Source organism: Pinus tabuliformis, chromosome 5_1 (assembly GCF_031772625.1).
Source record: "Pinus tabuliformis cultivar Carrire ecotype Pingquan chromosome 5_1, CPIR1, whole genome shotgun sequence".
NCBI classification, from domain to species: domain Eukaryota; kingdom Viridiplantae; phylum Streptophyta; class Pinopsida; order Pinales; family Pinaceae; genus Pinus; species Pinus tabuliformis.
This window is the reverse complement of record NC_142305.1, coordinates 815884493-815899455: the sequence shown is the minus strand read 5'-3', so window position 1 is coordinate 815899455 and position 14963 is coordinate 815884493.

Here is a 14963-nt window from a genome sequence, read left to right as displayed (position 1 = left end):
ATCTATATTAATGATGTGGTCTATGAATTTGAATGTTCTTTGTTGGCCCTCTTAATCTAGATATCAAGAGGGGTGTGGCATACAGTAAGGGTAGGGCCTAGGTAGATTTGAAAGGTCCTATCTGCTGGATTTCTGTAGGTGTAATGATGTTCAATCAAGCCTCATAAAGTTCAATAAGTTCCCTTCCAGCTAGCTAGACAGTCCTATTTGAAGAAGATTTAATTGTCTTTGAATTTTTCATAATGTGTCTTTCTTGGTAAAATTGTGAGAAAATTGATGAAAATTTTAAAGTCACACTAAAGAACCATTGGGAAAATCCTACTGATATGTACAATTTTTTTGGCTTAATCAATGCATGACGTTCCACAAGCAGCTTGAATTTTCCTTCCTTCTACAAATTTACTACTTTCTGTTAAGGTACATGTTAGGCCCCTATAATACTAGTGATCCCCCCATTCCTATTGTCATTGTATCCCTTATTGTTATTATTGTGCCCCTATTTTCCCCATATTTTTATTAGTATGCCCCATAGAAACCCACTATTGTTATTTTTGTGGCCTTATGTTAAAACTGTTATGTCGGCTTGATTACATTGTGACCCCTTAGACTCATATATATAGAAGGGAGGTTTAGTCATTTGTATCATCCAAGAATTGTTCTTTTGTGTAATGTAAAGGAGGTTTCCCCCTCGAAGAGGCTGAATTCTAAGGCGTTGATCTATCTTTTCTATCTTTTTGTGAGCTGGATTCATAACATTTTGTTTCTAAGCTTTGGATTCTAGGGTTTTGCTGCTCCAAACGGGTCACCGTGGAATTTTCGATATAACTTTTTTTCTGTGACGTTTCAGAAGCTAAAAAAAAACTTCATTTATATCAAAATCGTTTTGAACTTTGGGTCTGAATTTCAGAGCTTGTTGCGCTATATTCGTGGAGATATGATCTAAGGAAGTTGGCGTTTCTGCAGACTCCCAAATTACATTCCAAATAGGTGACATGGGGAAAATTGTTATAACTTTTGTTTTGAGCATTAGATTGAAATTTCGTAAGAAGTTTCAAAAAGAAGACGACCTGTAGCTTTCTTTGCATTAGTTTCAGGTACTAAGGTCAAAATAGTGACATGTGGCACATCGTACAAGTACGCTCTACTAAACTATTTTATAATCAGGTCACCGTGGGAGATTTGGCATAAATCTTCCTTGGAGAATCCAATATTTATCATACTTATGGGATTAGAAAGAGGACTCAAAGGGCTACCGTAGGACAAGATTTTAGATATTCAAGATCCATAGTTAGAGAGATACAACAGATTCAATATCGAGCTCCTACAAACTGAAAAAGAGGTGTGTAGTTCTTTTTAATTTTGCATAAGATTGGGTTGAAAAATTAGTTTGAAGGAATTCAAAGGGAATAGTGAAGAATTATTAGCATTAATTAATGCCCTGAAGAAAGAAAATGGAAACACTTAGTAAGCAACCTGAAAGCTCTAGCCTGACTAGTGAAGAAGAGGAAGAAATGCAACATGATATATCAAAATTACAAGACCAAGTACCACAAATTTCATTGTCACTAAATGTAAATGAATCCAAGATGAATGGCATGCAAGCTAATATGAATGGCATGCAAGTTAAGATAGATGGAATGGAAGCTAAGATGGATGGTTTAAAGAAAGGCGTAGGAACTAAGATGAATGGCATGGACAATAAGATGGAAGAATTGAGGATGAATTTGAATAAGTTGCTACAAAAAATGGTCACTAATGGTGAAAGGGTAGTAAAGGAAACTCATGATGAGAACAAACGAAATGTTAATCATGATTTCATAGGCTCTAATGTTTGATTGAAGACCCACCATGTTCCAAAAATCGATATGAGGAAGTTTGATGGCAAGGATCCCAGAACATGGATACTATAGATGGAGCAATTTTTTTATCTCCATAATGTGAAAAACACACAAAAGGTATGTATTGCAACTTTATATTTGGAACCAAATCAGTTTGTATGGTATCGATGTCTTTTCTCTCATAAACAAATTGTCACTTGGGAAATTTTTACGGAAGAAATGATAGCACATTATGAGGATACAAAAAGCAACACCTTTTTTAGCCAATTGATAAATCTCAAACAAAAGGGTTCAATAATGGAGCACATTGAGGACTTCCAAAAATTGAACATAAGGGTAAAAGATATTCTATAGGAGCATAGGATTGATGTGTTCATAGGGACTTTAAAGGATAATATCCAACATGAGTTTCACCTTTGGGAACCTAATTCATTGGAGAAGGCATTCAGGTTAGCAAGAAAAATGGAAAGAAAAATTATGGTAACAAGGAAGCCTACCACTCACAACTATAAATATGGAAGTGTTGTTGCCCCTAGCTTTCCACAACCTACAAGGTTGACACCACAACAATTGGAAGAAAAAAGAGCAAAAGGGCTTTGTTATAGTTGTGATAGCAAATACACTAAAGGTCATAAGTGTGCTGAGAAGAAATTATTCTACATAGATTGTGAAGAGGAGGAAGAAAAGGAACAAGAAATGTGAAAAGAAGAGGATATACTCCAGGAACAAACCCTAGATAAAGAAGAAATGAATCCGACCATATCTTGTAATGCATTGGCTAGAATTACCACTCCTCAAACTATCAATGTAGAAGGACATATCAAGAAGAAAAAGGTAATAGTGTTGATTGATTCGGGAAGAACCATAATTTTATTCATTGTAAGATAGCGAAGGAATTGAATTGCTTCCTATATCCAGCACCAAAGTGTCAAGTCATGATTGCAAATGGAGGAACCATAAATTGCTCTGGAGAGTGCCATAATATCAAGCTAACCATGGGAGAATATGTATTGAATAGCCCAATTCTTTCCATTCCAATGGGTGGTGATGATGTTGTACTAGGAGTCCAATGGCTACAATCCTTGGGTACAATAGCTTTTAATTTTCAATAAATTTTCATGGAATTTTGTGCAAAAGGAAAGGAAGTTGAATTAAGGGGTATTGCAGGGAAACCATGAAAGATAATTAGCTCTAACAGTATGACAAAGCTTCTAAAGAAGGAACAGCAAGGTGTAATTTCACAATTATGTTTGCTAGAGGTTCCCACATTGAAATCATCTATTTCTCCAGATATCCAAAAAGTCTTGGACAATCATTCCAAGGTGTTTGAGACTCCCAAAGGTCTCCCACCTATTCGTGATCATGATCATGCTATTCATTTGATTCCAAGAAGTGTTCCTCCAAACATCAGGCCGTACAGACATCCCTATGCCCAAAAGATTGAAATTAAACATATGGTTGCAGAAGTGCTAGAGTCTAGTATAATTCAACCTAGTCAAAGTTCTTTCTCTACTCTAGTAGTATTGGTGCACAAGAAGGATGGATCATGGCACATGTGTCCGGATTATAGGGAGCTCAACAAGCTCACTATTAAAGATAAATTTCCCATTCCTCTCATTGATGAATTATTGGATGAACTGCATGGATCAATTTACTTCACCAAGTTGAATCTTCATTCAGGATATCATATAATCAGAATGAAGACTACAAACATTCTGAAAACAGCATTTAGAACTCATGAGGGTCATTATGAATTTTTGGTCATGCCTTTTGGCCTTACCAATGCACCTTCTACATTTCAAGGTTTGATGAATTCCATTTTCAAACCCTTCCTTAGAAAATTTGTGTTAGTATTTTTTTATGATATACTAATCTACAACAAGTCTTGGAAGGATCATATTGAACATGTTGACAGGGTGCTCAAACTATTGAAAGAGAAACAATTATATGCAAAAATCTCCAAATGTTTCTTTGGAATACAAGAGGTGGAATATTTGGGTCATATTGTATCTCATGAAGGTGTTAAGGTAGACCCTAGCAAAATTAAAGCCATTAAGAAATGGAAAATCCCCACATCCATAAAACATTTGCAAGGATTTCTCGAGTTGACAGGGTATTATCACAAGTTTGTTAAGAATTATGGGAGAATAGCAACACCTCTAACAACATTATTGAAGAAAGATGCATTTCAATGGACTCCAAAAGCAACAAAGGCCTTCGAACATCTTAAAGAGGCAATGTGCCAAGCACCGGTCTTAGCTACACCGGACTTCACAAAAACCTTTATTGTGGAATGTGATGCTTTAGGAAATGGAATTGATGTTGTTTTAATGCAAGATGAAAGACCCATTGCTTTCGAAAGTCATCCAAACAAGGGAAAGTATTTACACAAAGCTATTTATTAGAAGGAAATGTTGGCAATACTACATGCACTTAAGAAATGGTGACCCTACCTAATGGGAAGACATTTCAAGGTAAAAATAGATCATGATAGTCTTAAATACTTTTTATAACAGAGATTTTCCTCTGAAGAGAAACAAAAATGGGTCACAAAGATGTTGGGTTATGACTTTGAAATCATCTACGAAAAAGGGAAGCAAAATGTTGTGGCAAATGCACTCTCAAGAAAGGATGAGGATATGGAAGCATTGTTGTGCACCATTTCTATTATCCAACCATATTGGATAAACGAAGCAAGGGAGGAATGGAAGAATGACGAAGAAGTGTGGGCACTCATTCAAAATTTACAACGAGATCCCATTACATCTGATACATTTAGCTGGAAAAATGATTCGTTATGCTACAAAGATTGCTTATACATATATAAGAATTCCCAACTCAAACAAAAGATTCTCATGGAATTGCACACTTCTCCCTTAGGAGGGCACTCAAGATTTTTAAAAACTTACCACAGGGTTAAGAAGGAATTTTTTTCGAATGGCCTTAAATCGGATATTCAAAAGTTTGTGGCGGAATGTTTGGTTTGCCAAAAAAATAAAGTTGAAACAATTAATACCCCGGGTCTATTACAACCTTTATTCATTCCAAGCCAACGTTGGGAGGAGGTTTCAATGGATTTTATCATAGGTTTACCCAAGTCCGAAGGAAAGAGTGTCATCATGGTGGTAGTTGACAGACTTACCAAGTATGCACACTTTTTTGCATTATCACATCCATCTAAAGCCAGTACAGTTTCTACTGCATTTATGGAAGCAATTAAAAAGATACAGGGAAAACCAAACATTATTGTAAGCGACAGAGATCCCATTTTCACTAGAAATTTTTGGACATAATTATTTTCTTATCTCGGTATTGTAGAGCTTTGAAATTACACCTCTCCTACACATTTTCCTAGACTTTTTCCCCCTCTCCAGCACTCCATAAGCTATCAGAGATCATTGCATATTGATTTTAAGAGCATTTAAGTGGTTTTCTGACTATGTTTTTGTGTTTGTTGTTTGAACTAGATTTTTCTCATTAGCTGTGGAATCCAGTCACTTTCTGTAGCTGATTCAACTTTCCACAACTGTTTTTTGTTAAACTTTATGTTGCAGGTGTCATCAGGAAAAACAAGCCACATGGGCAAGTTAGAAATGACCTGGACATGGATCAGCTCCTATTGGTTCAGCCGAATTCATCAAGGGAAGTTGTGGTCAACGGTGGTAAAATGGTGGTCCAACGTAAGAGTCCTACGGCAGCCAGACTCTGTTTTCAAACACGTGAAGGATTCTGAAGGATGTGTGGCTGTTCCTAAATCTCTGGGGTCATGTTTCCACTTGTAGACTGCCCCATGATGCGTATCTGTTACACTAAAAAATGTCACCATGACCATTTACAGTTAGGATGACTCTATCAACAGTCATGCTACCCTCTTAGGCAAGTCTTATGCCTCTGCTTTCCATGTCAAACTCCAAAAAAGAGAGAAAGTCTTTCTAAATGTATTTATCTCTGGGGACGCAGGTTCTCTCAACCTTACCTGCGGGGACGCACCCAATGTTCACAAAAACTGCGTCTTTGGACGCTCTGTATGTAAAGGTGCAGGTGCGTCCCCCTGAAAAGGTTAAAATGTGCAAGTTTCATCTTTAAAAAGTCACTTGGGGTCATTTCTAGAGCATTCTAGAAGGTTGTTCGACGTGTATTGAGCACCTCCAGATGGTTCATGCACTCCTACCAAAGAGGAACTTATCCCATCAATAGGGGAGCTATCCCGTCCAAAGAGGGGATTATCCCATTGATGGTGGACCTGATTAACTTCCTCTTGAGCACTATAAGTACAGGCATTGGGCCAGAAGGAGAAGAGGTTGGAAGCTAAACATTTCTAAGGGTAGATGCTGCAGGAATTAGGAATCCCATTTAGAAGCTTGTGAGGAGAGATTGCCATCTTTGCTTGTTCTATTTGGAAGTGGGTGAGCTTTGTCAAAGTAAAGGAGAACTCTTGATGGACCCTGGGAGGGACTTGCACAACACCAAGGCTCAGGTTGTATTTGTTCCTTTTGTTACCTATTAATGCAAATGAGTCCATTCTTCTCAATAACTTGTTATTTATGAGTTGTTTCATGTACTCCTTGGTCTATGTGTTAAATATGTTTTATTCTATGAGATTATCAAGTGCTATTTAATCGTTTGATTGTTAGTGTATGCTGGTTTCAAAGTGAAGGAGGAGCTCATCCGGATCAGCGGAGCTGGACTGCTACAACAGCGTTGGACTACAGGTAGGATCTAAACACTTGATTTCCCATATAGTAAATGCATGTTTAGAGAAGGATTGCTCTTGTTTGTCTTGTTTGTCACTAGAGAGTCTTAGGCTCCTAGGGAGGTTGGTTGTGTCCACACAATCGACTCTTTCCGCCTAACAAATTGGCGACTCTGCTGGGGAATCCATTGATGTGAAAGTCTTTTCCTTTGTATGCAACTTTGATCTGAGAAAAGTCATTTATTTTCTGGTTTTTGGCTCTGTGACTTTGTTTTTGGGTGGGTTAGCTTAGGGTTAGATTCAATTTAGTTTTCCTTGAATTTTCCAGTAGGACGCACCCTCTGAGTATTGCACAGTGCGTCCCTGGACGCACTGTCGCTGTGTGCACAGAGCGGGCCCGCACCTGTCTTAACGGGTTGCCTGCGTCCCCTGCTAAAATTTAAGAAAATTCCATTTTTTGCATTTTTTCTCTTAGATTTTGCTTTTTCTTAGTTTCTACTGCCCAGATCCAGTAGTCTCTTGTCAAAGATCTTCACCTAGGCTTGTTTCATTGGCATTCCTGCTTTAAGCTTTCATCAATTGGGTGTTTTGAGTCTCTTTCTTGAGAAATTCTTGACTTGTTTTCCTTTGGTCATTACTTGGAGGTTTGTCTCAGTCTTTTCACAATTTTGCATCTTTTTGCTTCTGTTTTTGCAAAAAAAAAATTCCCCCTCATTCGCCGAGGGGGGCTAAATTGTGTATGAGTGTTAATCGCCTTTGAGTGTTTTTATGTTTTGATCTTTGGAACTCTCACCAAATTTTCTCGACTTGCACTTGATTGGTTCTTAGATTACATTAGAATCATCTTGTGTTTGAGGATTCTCTTGCATCGATCACATTTGCATAATTAGAATTCTCATTTTCAGAATATTATTGAAAAATGTGCATAGATTACATTTGCATACTTTTCAAGTGAATTGTGCATAGATTACAATTGCATAGTTTACATTCTGAAAAATCAATCGTAGATTTAGATCAGCTTTCTTTGATTTGAATTTACACAAAATAAAAATAAAAAAAAATGGTTTGGAATTGATTTGCATTAGTTTTTCTTGATAAAATTAGTGCATTAGAGAATTTGTTGAATTTTCTCTTAGTGATCAATTTCTTGCATTGTTGGAAGTGAATGGAAACTCTCTCCTTACTTTAGTTAGGATTCATCGAATTGAAACGATTACATTATCATATTCGATTGCATTCAGTTGAGTCGGGTCATAACACCATTGGTTTCATCTCCATTTACCCATTTGAGTAATAACAGCCTTAATAACACAGCGCTTAATTAAAATTCATCTAGTAATTTTTACATTTCTAGGGCTCTGAAACACCAATTTAGATCAGGCTAGTGTCTTGGAGTAGGAGAGTAATTAACTCTCCAAGACAGCAAAACCAAACAGGTAGCTCATCTTGTGGTAGAATAAATCCAATTGTCTCATTTGTACTCTGGGAAAGCTCCTCTTAAAGGAGAAGCACGAGCTCGTGTCCGAACCAGTGAGGGGATCAATCCTCCCTCGTTGGGAACGATGCCAGACACGCACGTATTACAAACGGTAAACCTCGGATTAACCATTGTCGAGGAGCCAGGGGTCACTTGTCGGTAAACCTTGGATTATTGTCAAGGAGCCGGCAAGGGGATTGAGCTTGATACTCTGCCCTTGCGTGCTGTCGGAGTGTAGACTGTTCCCCCAGGTGCATTTGTTGCTGTTGGTAACCTTAGTGACCATTATCTTTAGGGTTCTACCCAAGGTGACGGTGGAGGGAAGATCCCACTGTACCTGGAGCAGACGTCGGCTAGACTCACTTGGATTTTCTGGTGGGTTCACTTCACTCGAGACGGTTAAAGTGGAGGAACTTGGTCCAGTCTATTCATTAAGCAGGTTGCCGGGGTAACTGTTCCACCCGCCACTTCTGTACTGAATTCTGCGATGTTGGATTTCATCACCAACTAGTGTTTTCGGTCTGGAAGGTTACTGTTTGTGTATGGTTTGACTCCTAGATTTGATAGCGCGTGTTAATTTGTTTGTTTCTACTTTTAGAGACCATAGGTGTGAATTGTGAATTTTAATTGTTAGGTGTGAATTGTGAATTGTTAATTTTAGTTTTAAGATTGTTAATAAAATTCACTGAAGTTGAATATAATGGCAAATGTTCCGGAATTTATCAACCTAGGAACCCCTCCTAATGAGAATCCTAGTACTTTTCCTTACTTTGGAAATGTTGGTCCTCCTTATATGGCTACTTTGTCATTACCTGGATTTACAATAGGTTTACCGATATGGTTATTTTCAACTTCGTTGGCCCAAAATATTCCAATTGTTCCATCTCAACCGGATGCTTCACCTCAACAGAGTTCACCATCTCAACATCACCAACCTTCTGTTGACACTTTACCTTCTTCGCCTAATTTTTCTTCCTCCATTTCTTCCTCTTCGCCTGGTAAAAGCCTTGATGCTAGTAACCAGGAGGCTAAGAAGAAGAAGAAAGGGAAGAAGAAGAAGAAGAAGAAGAAGCAAGATAAGAAAGAAGTCAACCAACCAACCATGGCTGTAAGTGTTAGTTGTGTTGAGGAAAATTCCGACATGCATCGTAAACCCAAATACCCTTGCAGGCTTTGTAAGGGTGACCACTTCCTTGTCAATTGTCCTGGTATACCAAAGGTCTTGGAAGTATGGTCAGAAAAATCTCATCAACTTTCCATTGATCCATCAACCAGTGATAGTCAGGTTCCTGGGAAAAAGGGTAAAGTTAGGTTTCCTTGTAAGTTATGCAAAGGGAGTCATCAAACTCACATTTGCCCTCACATGGATGAAGCCTCAACATTGTTGGAAAAACTTACTGTTCCACAACAAGAATTTCCAACTGGTTACCGTAAACTTTCTCCCAACCTACCGTCAACTGACGGAGTGATTGATCTAAATTCACGTACAGTCAATCACACTCTTCCATTGAAGAGTGAAACTCATGTCACTCAGGTTGATGATCCATTAGTTGATCAAGTGGTCGATTCAATTTCACATTCGGTCGATCCCACTTTCCATTTAGAGAGTGAACTTCATACCGCTCAGGTTCTTCTTGTTACATCAGATTCTTCTATGCCGGGGGGCATTTCACCTGTTTCTACAGAACCCCCTCCAAGTACTGAGGTCTTTTCCTTTGATTGGAATAGACTGACAGAACCTCGTCCTCCTTCCTCCATCCCTTTCCAAATCATTGTCAAGGCTGGTAGTAGGGACATACATCGTACTCAGGTAGATGAAGGTGCTTCTGTTAGTATTTTATCCTCAACTGTTTGGAAAGCTTTGGGTTCCCCTCAGCTTGCGCCTATTACACAGAATCTGAAAGCTTTTAACAGAACCATTAGTGAACATTTAGGGATCCTTCCTAATTTTTCCATTACCTTGGAAGGTAAAACTGTCTGTATTGATCTTATGGTAGTTCGAGGTCCCTTGGATTTCAATTTACTCCTTGGGCGAGACTATGTTTATGCAATGAAAGCTGTCGTATCGACACTCTTTCGTGTGATGTCTTTCCCTCACAATGGCAGTATTGTGACTGTAGACCAGCTTTCGTTCCCTAGTCTTGTCCCAACTACCAATAATATGACACCCCTAAATGTTCCTGATTCTCAAGTGGTATCTACCCTGCCACGGGTTAATTATGTGGCAACTGGTCCCATGTTTTCAGTTACCGATGTAAGTGAGCCTCTCACTGTTTGCTCATCTTCCTTTGATTTAGATCCGGTAATTGACATGGAAAACTCTATGGGATTATTTGAACACGATGTTCTTATCCCTTTTGAGTCCCTTGACATGTGTTCCTTCCAGAGAAGTATTCTTCCTTCTGATGAAAACCTCTTGGAAGCCATGATCAAGGTGTGTCCATTGACATGTCTTTCTTCCGGTTGGAAGCCATGATCAGTGGCAACAAGGATAGTTTTTTCTTGTATCAACCTCATTAAAAAATGAAACAAGAAGCGTGAGGAAATTTCCTTTTACTGTGTCAACCTCGTTAAAAAATGAATCAGTGTGTGCGAGGATAGTTTTTTTCCTGTACCAACCTCGTTAAAAAATGAAACAGGCTGCAACGAGGATAGTTTTGTTCCTGTCTCAACCTCATTAAAAAATGAAACAAGGTGTTAGAGGATAGTTCCTGTTACTGAGTCAACCTCGTTAAAAAATGAATCAGGTAGATTTTAGGATATGTAGGTAGACTGTAGAAAGTAGGGTTTTGAGGATAGTTCCTGTTACTGAGTCAACCTCGTTAACAAATGAATCAGGTTGGAGGATAGGCGGAAAGAGTCGATTGTGCGGACACAACCAACCTCCCTAGGAGCCTAAGACTCTCTAGTGACAAACAAGACAAACAAGAGCAATCCTTCTCTAAACATGCATTTACTATACGGGAAATCAAGTGTTTAGATCCTACCTGTAATCCAACGCTGTTGTAGCAGTCCAGCTCCGCTGATCCGGATGAGCTCCTCCTTCACTTTGAAACCTGCATACACTAACAATAAAACGATTAAATAGCACTTGATAATCTCATAGAATAAAACATATTTAACACATAGACCAAGGAGTACATGAAACAACTCATAAATAACAAGTTATTGAGAAGAATGGACTCATTTGCATTAATAGGTAACAAAAGGAACAAATACAACCTGAGCCTTGGTGTTGTGCAAGTCCCTCCCAGGGTCCATCAAGAGTTCTCCTTTACTTTTACAAAGCTCACCCACTTCCAAATAGAACAAGCAAAAATGGCAATCTCTCCTCACAAGCTTCTAAATGGGAGTCCTAATTCCTGCAGCATTTACCCTTAGAAATGTATAGCTTTCAACCTCGTTAAAAAATGAATCAGTGTGTGCGAGGATAGTTTTTTTCCTGTACCAACCTCGTTAAAAAATGAAACAGGCTGCAACGAGGATAGTTTTGTTCCTGTCTCAACCTCATTAAAAAATGAAACAAGGTGTTAGAGGATAGTTCCTGTTACTGAGTCAACCTCGTTAAAAAATGAATCAGGTAGATTTTAGGATATGTAGGTAGACTGTAGAAAGTAGGGTTTTGAGGATAGTTCCTGTTACTGAGTCAACCTCGTTAACAAATGAATCAGGTTGGAGGATAGTTCTTTTCTTGTGTCAACCTCCTTAAAAATGAAGCAACTCCCTTTTCAAGCTAAATATTGAAAGTGAACCTTCATTCCTTTAATCCATCTAGTTGAATGCAATGAAGCTTGGGGGGCATGTACCTCGTTTTGCATCATTATGCTGGGGGCATGTGAACTTATAACAAGCATAGTTTTTCGTTTCAAGCTTGTGTAAACATGAAACCGAATCCGAGCATAGTTCTTTTCCTGTGTCAAGCTCGTTAAAAAATGAAACAAATCCTCCTTCAGATTTGAGTCGAGAGATTGACTAGACCTCATAGATGTTAGGTTGTATGTTTAGGTTAGTTATTTCAGTTTTTTGCATAATTTTCTTACAGTTTTAGGTCGAGTCTTTCAAATGATCTCGTAACTCAGCCTTCATTTCATCCAACTGGTTGAATGAAATGAAGCTGGGGGGCATGCGCTCTAGCAGTTATGCTTAGGGGGCATCAAGCACAGTTTATCTCTGTTTCAAGCTTGTGTAAAAATGAAACTACTTTGAAGCATAGTTTTTCTCTGTTTCAAGCTTGTGTAAAAATGAAACTACTCTGAAGCATAGTTTTTCTCTGTTTCAAGCTTTTGTGAAAATGAAACCTATTTCGAGTCAATTTCAGTTATTTTCAAGACTCGTTAAACTCATGAAAATACCGAGATTATTTTGCTATCTTTCATTCTCGCAAAACAAATGAAAATGCCGAGTTATTTCCGTCTTTTCCTGCTCGTAAATTAAAATGAAATTCGGTCATATGAGTACAGTTTTATCATTTTTTCGAACTCATTAAAACTTATGAAAAAGTGAAAACCATGAGTCCATTTTTGTCATTTTTTCGAACTCTTTAAAACTTACAAAAAAGTGAAACATTGGAGTTCTCTTTTAAGCCCTTTTCAGACTCTTAAAACATGAAAAGATTGCCGAGCGTTTCTTTTACACTCGTTAAAACGGAATTAAAATACGGTCCCCTTATAGCTCTTTTCTGACCGTAAAAACAGGAAAAGGTTGCCGGGTTTTTGTCGTTTCAAACTCGATATGGAAATAAAACGACGTGTCCTTGATCGCTTTTTACTTTTCAGGTCAGAGACACTAATCATGAAAGTACTCCTTGATCGCAAGATCAAGCGGTTCCCCCAGGTATTATTTTATACTTTTTCGGGCTTGAGGGACACAAATCTACGAAAAAGTTCAACTTGGAGTCTTCTTAAGTTTTTCAGACTCTCTAAAATTGAAAAACGCCGAGTTTCTCCTATACTGGGCTCGTTAAAACATTTTACAGTAAAGGACCTGTTCAATTACAAACAGGAACGAACCACTCCTTCCTAGGGTTCGAATCAAAACTAGGTTGGACTCATCCGAAGGATGAGCTTATAATCAAGCATATGTTATCCTCCTCAAGCTTGTTAAAAATAAAGAGGTACTTGCCAGAAATGGTGGGGGAAAAGAGAGAAGAATGAGCCTATTTGTTACCTTTTGTCTCAGAAGAAACTTTATTACCACTCTTGAACACGACCCTTTTCATTCACCTGGGTTGGGAAATCTTTTACCTCACAGTTGATCAAACCACTTTGAAAGTCTTCAACCGGGTTCCGGGGATTAACTTTGAGTCGTTTATCACCAAGCCACCTGTTGTGTCGTTATGTGTTCAAGAGGTTTGCAAGCAAAACTTTCATCTGCAAAATACTTGTCGTCCATTTGACCATCCCTGAGTCAGTCCTTACAGCAACATTTCTTCAACTTGAACAATGATTTCGTGTTGCAAGCTTGCCTGCAACAGGTCGCTTTCTATCGACATCAGCACATTATCTAGAGAGATGACTTAGAAATCGTCGGTACCTTGAAGTCTACATGCATCAATGGCAGGTTTCTCGCCTTTGACGTCAGTTTACATCATTGACTTTCGATCAAAGGATTCCGTGAAATGTTCGACATCAACTCATTCATTCACATCTCATGGATTGTACTGGGTACTTTGAGAACCATTGACATTACTGGTGGTCTCTCTCACGCTTGTTAACAGTTTACATCATCGACTGGTAATCAAGTGGTTTCTACCATGTTCGACATCAACTCATTTATTCGCATGGCTAGAATCGTACCAATTTGAGAAGTAGAAATGAAGACCCTGGATCTAGTTTCCACCATCCAGGCTGCGAGGAGTTTTGTATTCATTATCTAAGTAGACTAATCATAAACAGATGGCTGCGCCCATACTGTGTCTACAAAAGTCTATGATTATGATGTACTGCAAGATCATTCCTGTATCAGAGTAGTTAGTCTGTTAGTTAAAGTTTTAATCTGAGTATGGGAATGCCTACCTCAGTGATGATATAATCTTATACATGTATTTTGTGTAGAAAATTGCAGGTTCTGACCAGGCTCTCCACGAGATAATCCTTGAAATGATAAAGTGCTTCACCCTTCCTAGATAATACAAAACCCTAATCTATTTCAGGCTTCGCACTTTAGGGGGCAATCTGTTACACTAAAAAATGTCACCATGACCATTTACAGTTAGGATGACTCTATCAACAGTCATGCTACCCTCTTAGGCAAGTCTTATGCCTCTGCTTTCCATGTCAAACTCCAAAAAAGAGAGAAAGTCTTTCTAAATGTATTTATCTCTGGGGACGCAGGTTCTCTCAACCTTACCTGCGGCGACGCACCCAATGTTCACAAAAACTGCGTCTTTGGACGCTCTGTATGTAAAGGTGCAGGTGCGTCCCCCTGAAAAGGTTAAAATGCGCAAGTTTCATCTTTAAAAAGTCACTTGTGGTCATTTCTAGAGCATTCTAGAAGGTTGTTCGACGTGTATTGAGCGCCTCCAGATGGTTCATGCACTCCTACCAAAGAGGAACTTATCCCATCAATAGGGGAGCTATCCCATCCAAAGAGGGGATTATCCCATTGATGGTGGACCTGATTAACTTCCTCTTGAGCACTATAAGTACAGGCATTGGGCCAGAAGGAGAAGAGGTTGGAAGCTAAACATTTCTAAGGGTAGATGTTGCAGGAATTAGGACTCCCATTTAGAAGCTTGTGAGGAGAGATTGCCATCTTTGCTTGTTCTATTTGGAAGTGGGTGAGCTTTGTCAAAGTAAAGGAGAACTCTTGATGGACCCTGGGAGGGACTTGCACAACACCAAGGCTCAGGTTGTATTTGTTCCTTTTGTTACCTATTAATGCAAATGAGTCCATTCTTCTCAATAACTTGTTATTTATGAGTTGTTTCATGTACTCCTTGGTCTATGTGTTAAAT